Source organism: Delphinus delphis, chromosome 20 (assembly GCF_949987515.2).
Source record: "Delphinus delphis chromosome 20, mDelDel1.2, whole genome shotgun sequence".
NCBI classification, from domain to species: Eukaryota; Metazoa; Chordata; class Mammalia; order Artiodactyla; family Delphinidae; genus Delphinus; species Delphinus delphis.
Window position 1 is genome coordinate 51,295,348 of NC_082702.1, and position 15,217 is coordinate 51,310,564.

The following is a 15,217-nucleotide window of genomic DNA, read 5'->3' on the forward strand; positions in this document are numbered from 1 at the left end:
GACAGACTGATGATAGAAGGGGGAGTGACCTGAGAGCCAGAGGTGGGAGCTGACAGATGTGTGCAGGTAGCACTTCCAAAGGCAGTGAGGGGTGCAGTGGGAAAGTAATGGGGAAGATGGGACACAGCCAGCCAACGGATGAACATTCAAGCTTTGTCCCTATAGGCAATGGGCAGCTGCCGAAGTCAGCAAGTGACCTGGAAAATGGGATTTTAGGCCATTCGCCTGGCTAGGTTGTGCCAGGGTGACAGCACGAAGACAGATGAGTTCAGGTACCATTGTAGTGAACCACAGGTAAGCTGTGAAAGTCACCCTCTATAGTAGAAGCACCTGGGCATTAAGTCTTCAGAGTGGCTACTGTCAATTAGGGACATTCCGTCTGCCGGGCACAATTCTATGCTCTTTTCATGTAATAACTCAGTTAATCCTGAACCAACCTTATAAGTACGATGATCATTCCCAGTTTTTCTACTGATGTGGAAACTCAAGTCCTGAGTGGTGAAGCCCCTTGTTCAAGGTCACCCAGTTACTATGTGGCAGACTCGGGATTCAAAAGCAGACAGTCTGGCCTTTTGCCTTCACCACAACACTAGCCAGAAGACCCGGATTCAAACCCCAGAGCTTCATCAAACCATTTTTGTGAGTTTGGATCTCAGTCTCCTTATCTGTCCAATGGGGACAATGGAACCCGCCTCATGCCTGAGGCATCTAAGCAACAGAAATGCTGAGCTCAGAGCTAGGGCTCTATGAAGGCTCTGATCAGTGCTGATTCCCCTTCTGTTTCAGTTGGTCACATCATCTTGTAATTAAAATGTATCATTAAGAAAGCAGAGCTCACCTCGCAACCCCTGCGCCCACGAAGTGGGTGGGGAGGAGGGGGTCATGCTGGGGCCCAGCGGTCTTCTCTGCGCTTCCTGTTCACCCTGCAGCCCCCAACTCCAAACCCAGCCACTTCCCAGATAGGACTGATTTCTCCCTGAACTCAGTTCATTTAAGGTCTCCGCCCCATGGAAGGAACACAGGAATCTGTGGCAGTGAACTCAGCAACATTTGTTACCCAGCCCAAGAATAAACAGAGAAAGCAAGCTCTCCACATCTTCAGAAGTGCATTTACTATACTCGAAACAGATGAATTCTCTCTGTTTGCATTAATCGCGTGACTATTTGGTCCAATTATTCTTCCCACTTCAGCAATCATGGTGTGCTTGTTCAAGAAGAAAGAAATAACAACAGCTTATCTTGTTGAGAGCAAAGAACAAACAGTGAAAAATCAGGGTCCGCTCCTAAATGCTACACTTGCTGTCATTGTGCTAAAGAGATGATTCATGGTCTCATAGTAACTCGGGTAAAAAAAAAAAAAAAAAGGAGGGTTCTGAAAAGGATTCAGTTGCAATGGTTAAAAACCTTTTCAAAATCAGTCCCAAGGGAGAGAAAACTCTCTATTTTTATCACCCAGCTCAACTCTGCTGGCCCTCACCCCAGCACCACAACTTCTCACATTGACCAATTTACATAGACTTAAATAATTCTTTCAAAGAACACATTTCATTAGAATAGGGTAATGGACAAAGTACTAAATGCTATTTAACTCCCTTTCTAAAGCACCCTTAAGGATGGCTAATGTTTTCAAGGAACAGACAGGTTAGTGCTGAAAGAACCATAGAAAAGAAACTACCAGGCAGCTTAGAGGGGAAGGTGAACAATGGTGGAAATGCTGCCCTTCCCATGTCACCAGGCAATAAGAGACGCCTGTTCCATGGGATGGCGTCACCCCAGTCCTCTGCCTTTTCCCTCTATGAACTTTCTCACAATAAGATTCAGCAACTAATAAGAACCTAAGGGAAAATACTATTTTTTTTTGTTTGTAGACTTGGTCTTGAATCAACATGTACTCCATTTCCTGACCTGTTACTGGAATCCTTAGCCTTGACTTCCTGCATCACCTCTTGGTGAACCCCTGGATAGACAATGGGTATTTGTTTTGGTACCAACTCTTGATCCTCTCCTCAGCTGCGTCTACCACCATCATCTTAAGTAACGTAAAGCTTGGTCCAGTCTGGTTGCTAAGACGGTACCCTGGTATCAGCCAGCAGAGTTTGGCTGTGGCACCATAAACAGGAAACTAAGTTGAGGGCTTCAGTCTCAAGGGATCACCCTTGTCTGATGGGACCATGGCTGGGGAACAATGGCACCGACACATCTGTATCAGGGCAGGAGGGTCTCATCTCTCGCCCTCTTCCAATCAGTCAACCCCAGTGGGTGTGGAATAGCCTTGGCCAGATGTTTCATTTGTCAGCAATAACAGAGTGAGAAATTTGGGCTCCCAATGCATTTGAACCCGGAGAAAATAAGAGGAAGCAGGAGACAGCTGATAAGCTGTTTGGGCAAGTCTAGAAGAATCACTAGGCATCTGTAAAGAGAACTGTTTTATCATGAGATAAATGAGACTTTCTTGCAAGTTCAGAACTTTAACAGACAAAACTGTTTTTTATGGCAACGTAGCACTTTACAGATGCAAGAGGTCTCTGTTCAGCAAACACTTCAGTTCAACAAAATAATACACATTTGGGGGGGACTTCCCTGGCAGTCCAGTGGTTAGGACTCTGCGTTTCCACTACAGGGGGCACCCATTTGATCCCTGGTTGGGGAACTAAGAGCCTGCTTGCTGCGTGGCATGGCAGGAAGGAAGGAAGGAAGGAAGGAAGGAAGGAAGGGAGAAAAAGAAAGAAAGAGAAAGAAAGAAAGGATTTTTAAATGGCCAAAAAATAATAATAATACACATTTTTTTATGTAGCCCAAACTAAATGTTGTAGCTAGAAGCATGATGAATAAAAGCTTCTTCCCCCTATTGACATGTAGATTAAAAGTGAATACAGAGGATAAATAGTAAACTTTAAAATAATAAGAAACCCAGCAATAGACATAGATACAAACTACAGATATGCATTTGTTAGAATTAATAATCCAACACTGGCAGATTACTATTAAATAAAGTACATGTTTTACCCAGGTTTCCTTAGTTTTTATCTAATGTCCCTTTCGTGTTCCAGGATCCTCTCAGGACACCGCGTTATATTTAATCATCATGTCTCCTGAGGCTCCTCTTGACTGTGGCAGTTTCGTACACTTTTCTTTTTTTAATGACCTTGACAGTTTTGAGGACTTCTCGTCAGGCGCTTTATAGAATGTCCCTCAGTTGTGATTTCTCTCTTTTTTTTTCATGATTATACTGGGATTATGGGTTTGGGGGAAGACGACCACAGGGAAAGTTCCATTTTCATCATGTGACATCAAAAGTATAAGCTATCAACATGACATCACTGTTGATATCGCCCTGGGTCACCTGCTTCTCTGTTACCCCTCTGTCCACACTGAACTCTGTGGAAGTCACTACAGACACAGCCCACGCCAAAGGTCCCCAACTCCCTTTTGTGCCTCTCTCATGACACTCCTTAAGGTTCCTCATCTGTAAGATGGGGATAATAACTAACAGTAGCTTCTTAACAGTATTGGATAAGTGTGTGCTGCGTGACAGGCGGTGTAGAAGTACCAGCTGCATAGTGTTAAATTAGATATTGAATATAAAGTGCGTAGCTCGGTACTTGACTCAGAGCAGGTCCACGAGAAACAGCTATTTTTCCTGCCTTTTTTGGAGATAATTTTGACATAATTGAACCATGGTAACTTCCCTTTTTTGCCTCGTGAGGGACATTTAATGTGACTGGAATATATAAAAGTATAAGATGGTTCTTCACCTGCACGGGGCTCTCTGATACGGGGTTATTATTATTATTATCATTATTCTAACCCTTGGAGGGGCACCATTCACCCCAAGCAGTAGAACAATGCAGAGCTGAGCCAAAGTCTCTTTTCTGCAGCCCAGATTCAAGCCGTCATTCAGCTCTTCTTCGTGTTTAGCTTGTGCCTCTGAGTGTTACTTGTTCCCATGGCTCCTACACTGGAGAAATTCCCTCAGTGCACCAGACCAGACTGTGAGCTCGAGGGAGGTGACTACAGTGACGCTTGTCACTGTGCCCTGCGTTCAGCAAACAAGTGATGGAAAAATTGAGGTATAACTTGGCTCTAAACCCTAAGGCAGACCACCACTGTCCTAAATGTTTTTAGTTCTCCATGAGTGACATCCAAACAATGCCTTCCTAGACCTTAAATACCAGCAGTGGCTTCATTCAGTCAAGAAAAGATCCCCCCAGACGTCTGCAGTTTGCTCCCATCCACTCCTCTCCCAGCCTTCAGTCTCACTTCCACTCAATCTATCCATCAAAGCTGCCAGAGGTATCTCTCTATAACCAAAACCTTAGAGTATTTCTCCCCCGGTATAAATCAGTTGTAGGACAGGTCACCAAATAGCTGCTTCTTTCTGGACTCTGTACCATCATGGCAGGAGTGGGGGGTAGGGGGAGTCTCAGTCTCCGGCAGTTAACTGTTGATTTCTCTAACTCTTCCCCTGGACTGCAAGCGCTCTGACAAAAGATCTCAAATTTTCAAGGAAAAAAGAGGGAAGGAAGGGTGGGGAGAAGGAGACACACAGAGAGAAATGAGCTGAGACACAGAGATGGAGAGAGAAAGAGAGACATCGAAAGGAGACAGAAGGGTGGAGGGGAAGGACACCTGGACACAGAGAGATGCAGATGGAATGAAAGAGAGATGTAGAAACAGAAAGAGAGGAAAATAATTTTTAAAGAGAAAGAAAAAAAAGGAAGATGAGAAAGAGACAAAGATCGAGATAGAAAGTCACAAAGAAGGGCTTCCCTGGTGGCGCAGTGGTTGAGAGTCCGCCTGCCGATGCAGGGGACACAGTTTCGTGCCCCTGTCCGGGAAGATCCCACATGCCGCGGAGTGGCTGGGCCCGTGAGCCATGGCCGCTGAGCCTGCGCGTCCGGAGCCTGTGCTCCGCAGTGGGAGAGGCCACAGCAGGGAGAGGCCCGCGTATCGCAAAAAAAAAAGAAAGTTACAAAGAAACGAGAAGAAAGGAAGAAGTAAAGATGGAGAGAAAAGCGAAGAAAGAGAGGAAGAAGGGGGAGAACAGAGCAGGTCGCTGAGGACTCGAGGGTAAGGAAAGAACAGCAGTGGGGGGAGTAGAAACCCTAGCCCGCTCTAAGTTCTTCCTGCCTCTGCTTCTCCCGCTGCCTCCCGCCAGCGTCCCTCACCCGTCCTCCCACCCAGCCATTCAGGCTGAGAGATCACAGTCTCAGGGAGAGCCTCCCCTTCCTTCTTGAGCCTTGGCATGGAGCCTCCGTGAACACGCTGTGGATGGAGGCCAGATCACCCGCTCACAGACGACTTGCATGTGGCAAGCTGGGGCCCACCAAGAGGCTCACAGCTTCCTTGGTGTCAAAGGAGTCCTTCCCGGGACTTCCTGTAGCATGTGCTGTTTTATGTCCCCGGCACACACCCACGGGCTCTAAATCCAGGCGCTGCCTTTATTGCCAGCTCGGCCCGGCTCAGGACATGCCCCAGGGTTGGTGTGTACACTAGCATTGGGCACAGCCGGGCGGAGGACTGCAGAAGGCCATGGGAGTTGCTTACTCCACCTTCAAAATATTTACAGAGCTGGTCGAGTGCCAGAGGCTCTAGGGGTGCCTGCATTTGTTTATTTATTTATTTTAATTGTTAGTGGACTTAAGTTGATTTACGGTGTTGTGTTAGTTTCAGGTGTACAATGATTCAGTTACACACACACACACACACACACACACATATTCTTTTCTAGAGTGTTTCCCATTATAGGTTATTACAGGATATTGAGTATAGTTCCCTGTGCTATACAGTAGGATCTTGCTGTGTATTTTATATATAGTAATGCATATATTTTAATCCCAAACTGCTAATTCATCCTTCTCCTCCTTTCCCCTTTAGTAACCGTAAGTTCGTTTTCTAAGTCTGTGAGCCTACTTCTGTTTTGTAAATAGGTTCACTTGTCTCAGTTTTTTGGATTCCACATATAAGTGATATCATATGGTCTCTGTCTCTCTCTGTCTGACTGACTTAGTACAATAATCTCTAGGTCCATCCATGTTGCTGCAAATGGGAGCGTCTGCATTTAAATGCTCACTGTGGCATTTGTTAGCCGAGCACAGCCTTGCACAACCTAGCTAATCTGCCTGTGCCTTAGTTTCCTCATCTGACAAATGGGGGGTACTTATGGTACAAACTTAACTGAGGTTCTTTAGAGGATGAAATGGAACTGGCCCTTCTTTAACAAGAATTTATTAAGTATCTACTATGGCCTCAGAATACTTCTCTTGGAGTTTTCTCAGGGGAAGATTATAACAAAAATAATAATAAAAACTACACACAATGAATTGTTGAGCACAGTGCCTGGCACATAATGATCCAGGAGAAATGTTAGCTGTGATTAACTGGGGATCTACCATATAGCAGGCACTGCCATAGAACTTGAATTCTATTCACCATCACTTTGGATCTTCAGAATAATATTATAAAGCAGTTAACATTCCTGCTCTTTTACAAATGAGGAAACTGAACTCAGGAGGTGGAAGTGGGCTCCATGTCACATACTTAGCAAATGGGGGACCCAAGTTCAGACACAGAGCCACTGAACTAAAACCCATGCTTTCGATAATATGTCGCTGTGTCTACACAGCTATACAAGGACCGTTCTGGCTTAGGTGGAGCAAGGGGCAACCTAGTGTGCAGCTTTGTTCCACATGCTCAAGCTTCTGCTAGAATCACTGGCTAGAATTTTAGTTCTCTCTTCCCTACCACTCCCAACGCATCCTGTGCAGAGTTGAAAAAAACCTTTCTCTCTCTTTTGTGATCTGGAAAAATCTGGAGCCAAAACCTACCAGAGGGAAAGCAAAGGAGGAAGGAAAACCTGGACCCTAACAACCAGAATTCCCATGCTACGTATTCAACATTCCCTTCATAGACAAGTGAAGAAACTCGGTCTGGTGGATAGTGAGAGAGACTGGGCATCAAGGCGCAGCGACGTATGCCAGGTCCCACCACGGGGATTACCCTGAGCTATGCCGGGGTCAAGCCAATGCGAAGCAGGCAAGCAGCAGGTCAGAAATGGGGGAGGAGGAAGCAGTGGGGAGGGGAAGCAGGAGATGTCGAGTGAACGCACCAGCTGGCTTCTAAGTCAATGGCTAAAATCCCAAATCAGCTAATGTCAGACCTTGGCATAAACAACTCTCTGTAAAGTTGTTATCACTAAATTAGCATTTATTAAAAGCCTGTAATTATTATCCTTACTTGTGGGGTGTGAGAGTGTGTGTGTGTGTGTGTGTGTGTGTGTGTGTGTGTGTCCCTCCCCCTCAGCCCTGTTTACAAGCATCCTCCTAATTTATTTTTGATCAGACTGAACAGGGGACAAACCTCTTTAGCTGATAATGACACTGGCTGGGTGTCAGATGTTCAGGATTTGGAGAAACTGGAAGGATTTGCTTTTGTTTCCCTTTTTGTTTTTTAACTTAACTATTTTGAATCACCGCTACAGTTCAAACCTGACTTTTAAGCTCCACCCCACCCCCCGATTTCTCCTTTCTCTCTACTCTGATTACATCGTCCCATTGGAAGTTGCTTATCTTCTCAAATGATTTCACTGACACCAAATGTGTTCCTAGACCAGCCTGGAAGTTATTCTCAACAGAAACCAAACTCCCGCCCTCCCTCATTTTCCTTCTTGGTGGACAGGAGATGGTTTCTAAAAAATGGATAAAACACAAAATAAAATAAATAAAGGAATAGGGTAAAATGAGAAAATAAGGGTAGAGGAATAGTAAGATCGGGGTGATATTAACTTCTAAACAGTTCACTCTATGATCCTGCATGATTTCCAAAAGGGAGATGCAAGCGTGACCAGAGTTATCTAGCTCTCAAGGGAAACCCATATCTTCAGTGACAAAGTTTGCACTGCTCTGAAGATACACCAAACTAGGAAAAGTACAGCATTTCCTGGTATGGAGACCAGAGAGACATCTCTGCTGTGGGTCTACCCAAAAAGAAACTATGATAGACTCAAAATCTTCTTCAACAGTATCATTTCAGTCAATACAAATTTTCCCATGTGATCATTTCACATCAGCCTCCAAGCTGGGCCTCGGGTGTGATCCCAGGACAATGCTCTAAGAACAGGCTATTTTCTGATGCTTTGGGTAAGGACTGAGCCCCTTCAACCTGGGTCAGGCACTTGCTGGTGCTCAAGAGCATTGCTACCTGGCCCCTACAAATCCACCTGGAACACTTCTTTCTTTTTTTTTTCTAATTAATTTTTATTGGAGTACAGTCATTTTACAATGTTAGTTTCTGCTGTACAGCAAAGTGAATCAGCCATACGTATATATATATCCCCTCTTTTTTAGCTTTCGGGCCTCTCACCGCTGTGGTCTCTCCCACTGCGGAGCACAGGCTCCGGACACACAGGCTCAGCGGCCATGGCCCAGGGGCCCAGCCACTCCGCGGCACGTGGGATCTTGCCGGACCGGGGCACGAACCCGTGTACCCTGCATCGGCAGGCGGACCCTCAACCACTGCGCCACCAGGGAAACCCCTCATTGCACATTTTCTTCCCTATTTATCGCTACACTAGAAGGTCCAGGAGGGTGGGGACATGGCCCTCTTGCTCATTCGCTATCTCCAGGGTCTCCCATGGCCCCCAACACCTACTACAGCAATTACTCAACAATTAGCATATTGAATGAGTGCACGAAGAAACAAACAGAAGAGAGAAACCAATGCAAGGGAACTACGTTGGAGGGGAATCAACCTGTCTTTGCTAATGACTAACTTTCATTCAGCAAACATTTGTATAGTGAAGGATTATGTGTCAAGCACAGGTCTGGGCACTGTTACTGCTTCTGATTTATCCCTCCCATCCCATCCCAATAGAGCCTGACCAGCTCAGCTTCTTTTCCATCCACTGCTCAAACTCCATTCAGCTTCTCCTTTTATCTATGTTTTCCCATGAACTAGAAACATGGGTAAATTTTCACCACCGTGGCCCCAGCCTAGTTTATCAAGAGGTACTTGCCATCACAGAGAAAGTACTTTTTTTTCTTATACATTGGATGTGAAAATATTACATTTAATCCTTTACGTAGGCGATCTCTGGCCAAAAATTGTTGGAAATAACTATCAGCTGGCAACGTAGCTTCCCTCAAAAGCTTTGAGGGTTCCAGAAGGGACTCAGTGCCGAACAGAACTTGGAAGAAGGAACTCAGCCTGCATTTTTACCCTCGCTTCCAAGTTGCCAACATTTTCAATGAGAAATGAGGCCAGTGTCAACTAGGAAGAGGAGAAGGGGACATTCTGAAACTGAGAAGAGACATATATAAACCAGTAGGCTGAGCACATTATCTAAACATGTTTTATAGCCATATTATGTACTCGATTAAAAAAAAAAGTTGAATGTAAAACAATTTATAAAGATAAGCCCTTGGTAAGGGGTGTAACTCTGGAGAGGTTTTTCTTTCCCCCTCCTATTAGATACTTTCCTTGATTCTAAGACTAAAAATGCTACAGTCAGCACCAACTAGATTCCACGTTGCAATTAGGGTTATGCACTAAACCAGGCCTCTGAACACGACTACCCAAAAGGAACTCAGAGACTAAATGAAAACCAGACGTGTGGCCGGAGCAGTTCGCACAGCCAGGATCCCAATATATAGTCATGGTATAGATTTAAAATGAAAATTAAAAGCAGTCATTACAGTTAAATTGATGTCATATTCGCCAGCTGTTTATTCAAAAGGAAAAGAAAGGGAGTGATCTGGGAATTGTGCAGGCTGCTTTGAGGACTGTGCCTGTACTTTAAAGAAGATATGTGAGCTATTTGTTTAGCCGTGAGAAGGCTTGACAACGTACCTTCTATTTTTGGCTAATGTCAGCGCTCTTCAAAGCCTAGATTGGGGCTTCTCATCAGAGTCATCCCAGTTGCTTTTAACATCTACATGCAGATGTTCATACCCCAGGATGAACCAGGATGGAGGTGGGACCCAGGATGGAGGTGGGACCCAGGGATCCTGCAGATTCTGATGAACCAGGATGGAGGTGGGACCCAGGGATCCAGATTTTTACAATCCTCTGCCAGTGTTTCTAAAAGCTGCCCTGGGTTGAAAACAGCTGATGTCCCAATGTTGGTCTCCTGGTAGCCAGCACAGCCTGTGAGCTCGGGTTCCCCTCCCACTAGAATCCCCTTCCCCTGCTTTTCCTGGGCCCGGTCCCTGTTCTCCCAGCTCCCCTCAGCATCTTCCTTGGCCACACCATGGACATCAACTGCTGCTGATGGTAGCATTTCAGCCTTAGAATCAAGGAAAGCATCTAATAGGACAGGGAAAAGAAAAGTCTCTCCAGAGTGCTGCCCCCTTGCCAAAGGGCCTTATCTTCATACACTTTTTACAGTCAACATTTTGGTGAATTGAGTTCACCCCAAAGAAATCCTCACCATCAAGCTCTATCAGTGTCTCTCTACCCCATCCTATTTCTTTCATGGCACTTATCACTACCTGAAATGGCTGTGTCACTCTTCTTGGTCACACTTACATTAGCAATTTAACCCACTCGAATATAAGCGCTGAGAAGGCAAGGACCTTGCCTGCTGCGTCCACTCTGCATCCACAGCGAGACTCCTGCTTTGCTGGCTGCTGGCTCTCAATAGATGAATGCAAGAATGAAGGACCAGGTGGTGTAGCACACCTTGCTTTAGGTGGCCAAAGGGTAAAAGCCCTCTGAGCCAGTGCTCGGATTTGGGGTACTCGGGCAATTCCCAGGTGGGCAAAAAATATCTAAGCTACAAGATCCCATTGTTCACAAATGTAGTCTTCTAATGTTAGGACACGCGGGGAAAGGCGAAGATCACTAAACTTAGAGCCCCGCTCCCAGGAACTGTTTAATTTAATTGATCTAGAGTGGGTCTTGGGCATGGGTTTTGCTGAAAAGCCCCCAAGGAGGTTTTCATTTATAGCCAAGGTGGAGAATCCGTCCTTACTCCTTGTATAAAACACTATGGTGAGGCAGTTTGGGGGAAAAGCAGAAGACAGAGTTTGCTACTCAACCTTCAGACCAACAGAAGGGGCATCATCTGGGAGCTTGGGAGAAATGCTCAGCCCCCGCCCCAGGCCTCTGAATGAAATCTGCACTGCGACAAGGTCCTAGATGATGGGTGTGTGCGTTAACGTTGCAGGAGAGCTGATCTCAGAGGTAAGCAAGCTAATATGCTCTAGTATCAGTCATCCCTTGAGGCCCAGGCATAGGCTGTCTTGAGCTGGGTGTGCCGCAGTTAGTAAAATAATGGAACGCATGTGTATAAACAGCGATTTCTTCTCTCCGGCTAAAGCAAAGTTTGTCTTTGGAGCGATCAGCCTCCCAGCTGCACGTGTGTCCCCTTTCTTGGCAGGGGCCCTGACGCTCCCTGCCCTCTCCCTCGCATCAGTCACTCCTCTGAGCTTTCTTTCATGCTGGAGTGTACATGACTGCTAAAAGCAGAAGGAGTTTCCTTTTGGGGCAATGAGGGCTTTGGCCTCACCACTTAACTGGCTACCAAAACTTGAACAAGTCCCTGAAGTCCTACCTGATCCTCAGGTTCCTGATCCATAAAGAAAGGAACAATAGTCCCTGCACAGCCCATCCTGCAGGGCTGCTGTGAGGATCAAATCAGATCATTTACATAAATGAAGGGAGGTGTAATTATCATCATTGCGTTGGTATGACTCATTCTAAGTCCACAAAAGCCTTGTTTAGGGAGGAGAGCTGCAGGTGTATCTGCAAATTTCAGGACTGCACCGGGAAATGGTCCTTGGAGAATTCCCTGCTGGGAGAAAGCCTTTCTTTTCCAATGAACTTAAGTGAATCCTCGACCTTTTAAAAAGACCCATACAGCCACTATGGAGAACAGTATGGAGGTTCCTTAAAAACCTAAAAATAGAACTACCACATGACCCAGCAATCCCACTACCGGGCATATACCCTGAGAAAACCATAATTCAAAAAGAGTCATGTACCACAATATTCATTGCAGCGCTATTTACAATAGCCAGGACATGGAGGCAACCTAAGTGCCCAGCGACAGATAAATGGATAAAGAAGATGTGGCACATATATACAATGGAATATTACTCAGCCATTAAAAGAAACGAAATTGAGTTATTTGTAGCTAGGTGGATGGACCTAGAGTCTGTCATACAGAGTGAAGTAAGTCAGAAAGAGAAAAACAAATACTGTATGCTAACACATATATATGGAATCTAAAAGAAAAAGAAAAAATGGTTCTGATGAACCTAGGGGCAGGACAGGAACAAAGACACAGACGTAGAGAATGGACTTGAGGACATGGGGAGGGGGAAGGGTAAGCTGGGACGAAGTGAGAAAGTAGAATTGACATATATACACTACAAAATGTAAAATACATAGCTAGTGGGAAGCAGCTGCATCACATGGGGAGATCCGTTCAGCGTTTTGTGACCACCTAGAGGGGTGGGATAGGGAGGGTAGGAGGGAGATGAAAGACGGGGGGGATATGGGGATATACATATACATATAGCTGATTCACTTTGTTATACAGCAGAAACTAACACAACATTGTAAAGCAATTATACTCCAATAAAGATGTTAAAAAAATAAAAACACCCATATGATCCAAATATGTGCTTTTTTTTTTTTTTTGGCCTTAGCTACCAGGGAGCTTAGAGTTAAATTGCGTGGCTCACTGCAATCACTAACTCTTCTCCATTTTTCTCTAGCAAACCATCTAAAATACCTTTTCCAAAGTAGGCTAAGTATAAATCAATGAGAACAGTAATATTAATACCAGTAACCATGAGTTGCAACTCAAAACGCATACATAACATTTTCGTCAGCATTCATCTGTTTAGACCAGTGCTGTCCAATAAAACTATAATGTGAGACTCTTGAATAGTTTTAAATGTTCTAGTCACAATAAAAAAGTAAAAAAATAACAAAACCAAAAAGAGGTGGAACTTATGTTAATGTATTTAAGCCAATATAGCCAAAATATTATCACTTCAAATGTAATCAATATAAACCATTATTGATGTATTTTACATTCTTTTTCATAATTAGTCTTCAAAAACTGGTGTATACTTTGTATTTCTGGCCTTTCTAAGTTGGGCTGGGCATGTCTCAAGAGCTCTATAGCCACATGTGGCCAGTGACTGCCATACTGGACAGCAAAGACTCAGGCAGTTATCTTTAGGAGAGAGTTGTAATAACGTCTGACTTTAACGCGCAGGTATTTTGTGCTTTATAAACATTGTTAATTGCCTTAAGAACACCTTGAGTTAAGGACTCGCAACTTTCATTTACAGATGAGAAAACAATTGTTCAGAGAAGTAGTAAGATAATTTGTCCAAACTTGAAAAGCAGAGCTAGAATCCAAACCCAGTTCCAAACACCAGGACCCATAATTACCATTCTAGAGTGTCTTCTGATATACTGACTTGTGAGTATAATTGAGATCAGGGGAGACCAGTGTGTAGCCCCAGTGGGGTCTAGCTCTCTCTCTGGACTCAGAGCTGTCTCTGGCCATACAATCCAGGGGCTCTCGGTGAACAGGGGAGTAGGCATGACGGTAGGCATCTCTCCACCAAACCACCAACTTCAACCTGTACAGCTCAGATGAGAAGTTTGGAAGAAGCAATTACGATTTTATTGTGCCCACTGTGCTGACGATTAATGCTGAGTGCGGGTGGAAAATGCACCCTCTCATTTGCTAACACGCACTATAATTTTACGTGCCTCTCCAGGTACTATAATTTAGGACTTAAAAAAGCCCCATTTCGAGCAAGTAGTGCTGCACTTGTAAAACATTACAGATGTGTTATCATATAAATGAGATAGCTGTGACATGATGGCGCAATAATAAATCCTCAACTTAGATTTGGAGACAAGATATGTCAAAAACAAATCCACACTGCCACTTAATCTTCTACATAAATTGTTTATTTTTTCTGAGTCCTACAATAATACATGTCAGATGGCTTTGATAGTTTCCAGATTAATGTGTTTTTCCCCTTCAGGTCATCACAAGACTACTCATTTCATTAAATTAACTCTGCTAGTTGCAAGGTGGAAACAGGCTGCAAAACATAACTGTCTGCACCCAATTGGGAGCCGGCAAGATGGAATTAATAAATAAAACTGATTTCCCCCCATTTCCAGGGGAGGTGGGAAATGCCATCTTGAATCTCATCTTAATTTCCTGAGCTCCCATTGGGAGCCACGAGTCCCACGGTTATGTATGTGCAGGCCAGCGGTGAGATGCTCTCACCCAAAGCCATTTGTTTGATGTCTGATGGATTCCACCCCCTTCCCGTGATGCCTCTGGGGTGGAGCTGGGCCTCACCAGTCCACACCCTGATTAAAAAGAACGGCACCTGCGAAAGCAAAGCCTTCATCATTAAAGCTTCCCGCTGGTCTCCTCCCTCAGGTGAAAGCCACTACCAACCAGGCAAATTCTTTCACACCTGTGTGATTCCCCAGGCACTTCAGGCAAAACGTCCGCCTGACTCCACGCCCTGCCTGAAGCCCAATTTTCAAATCGGAAAACCCTCAAAACCACCCTATCCCTCTGAACCATTGTACACGGAGCCACACCATTCCTGCGTCCGTCCAGGAAATCCATGTGACAGCATGGAAAAGTGTTACTAAAAGCCTCCAGTTCCCCACCTGGACTGACCGGGATTGGCTAACTTTTTCTGGAGAAGGCCAGATGGCAAACATTTTAGACTTTGCGGGTCATACAAGCCTCCGTCTCAGACCAGTCAGCCCTGCCACTGTGGTGCAAAAGCAACCACAGACAGTATGTAAACAAGTGAGCATGGCTGAGTCCCGGTAAAGCTTATTTATGGACAACGAAATTTGAATTTCAGGTAATTTTTCACTATGTGTCACTAAATATTTTCATGTGTCACTAAATTTCCTTCTTTTGATTTTCTTCCTATCATTTCAAAATATAAAGCCCATTCTTAGCTTGTGAGCTGCACAAAGACAGCTGTTGGGCCAGATCTGGCCCACAGGCTATCTAGTTTGCTGACTCCCGGTATAGAGGGCGTTGGGTTGAGTGGCCTCAGATGCCTCCTGCAGCACCCAAATCCAAGGATGCTCTGTTGAACCCAGAACTGCTCTTTGTGGCGTAGAGTAGGTGGTTGGTGTCACTTCTCTCTATGTACCTTCTTGCTGAGACACTAACCCTCTGGGAGGCCGATGGGGAATTCCCACA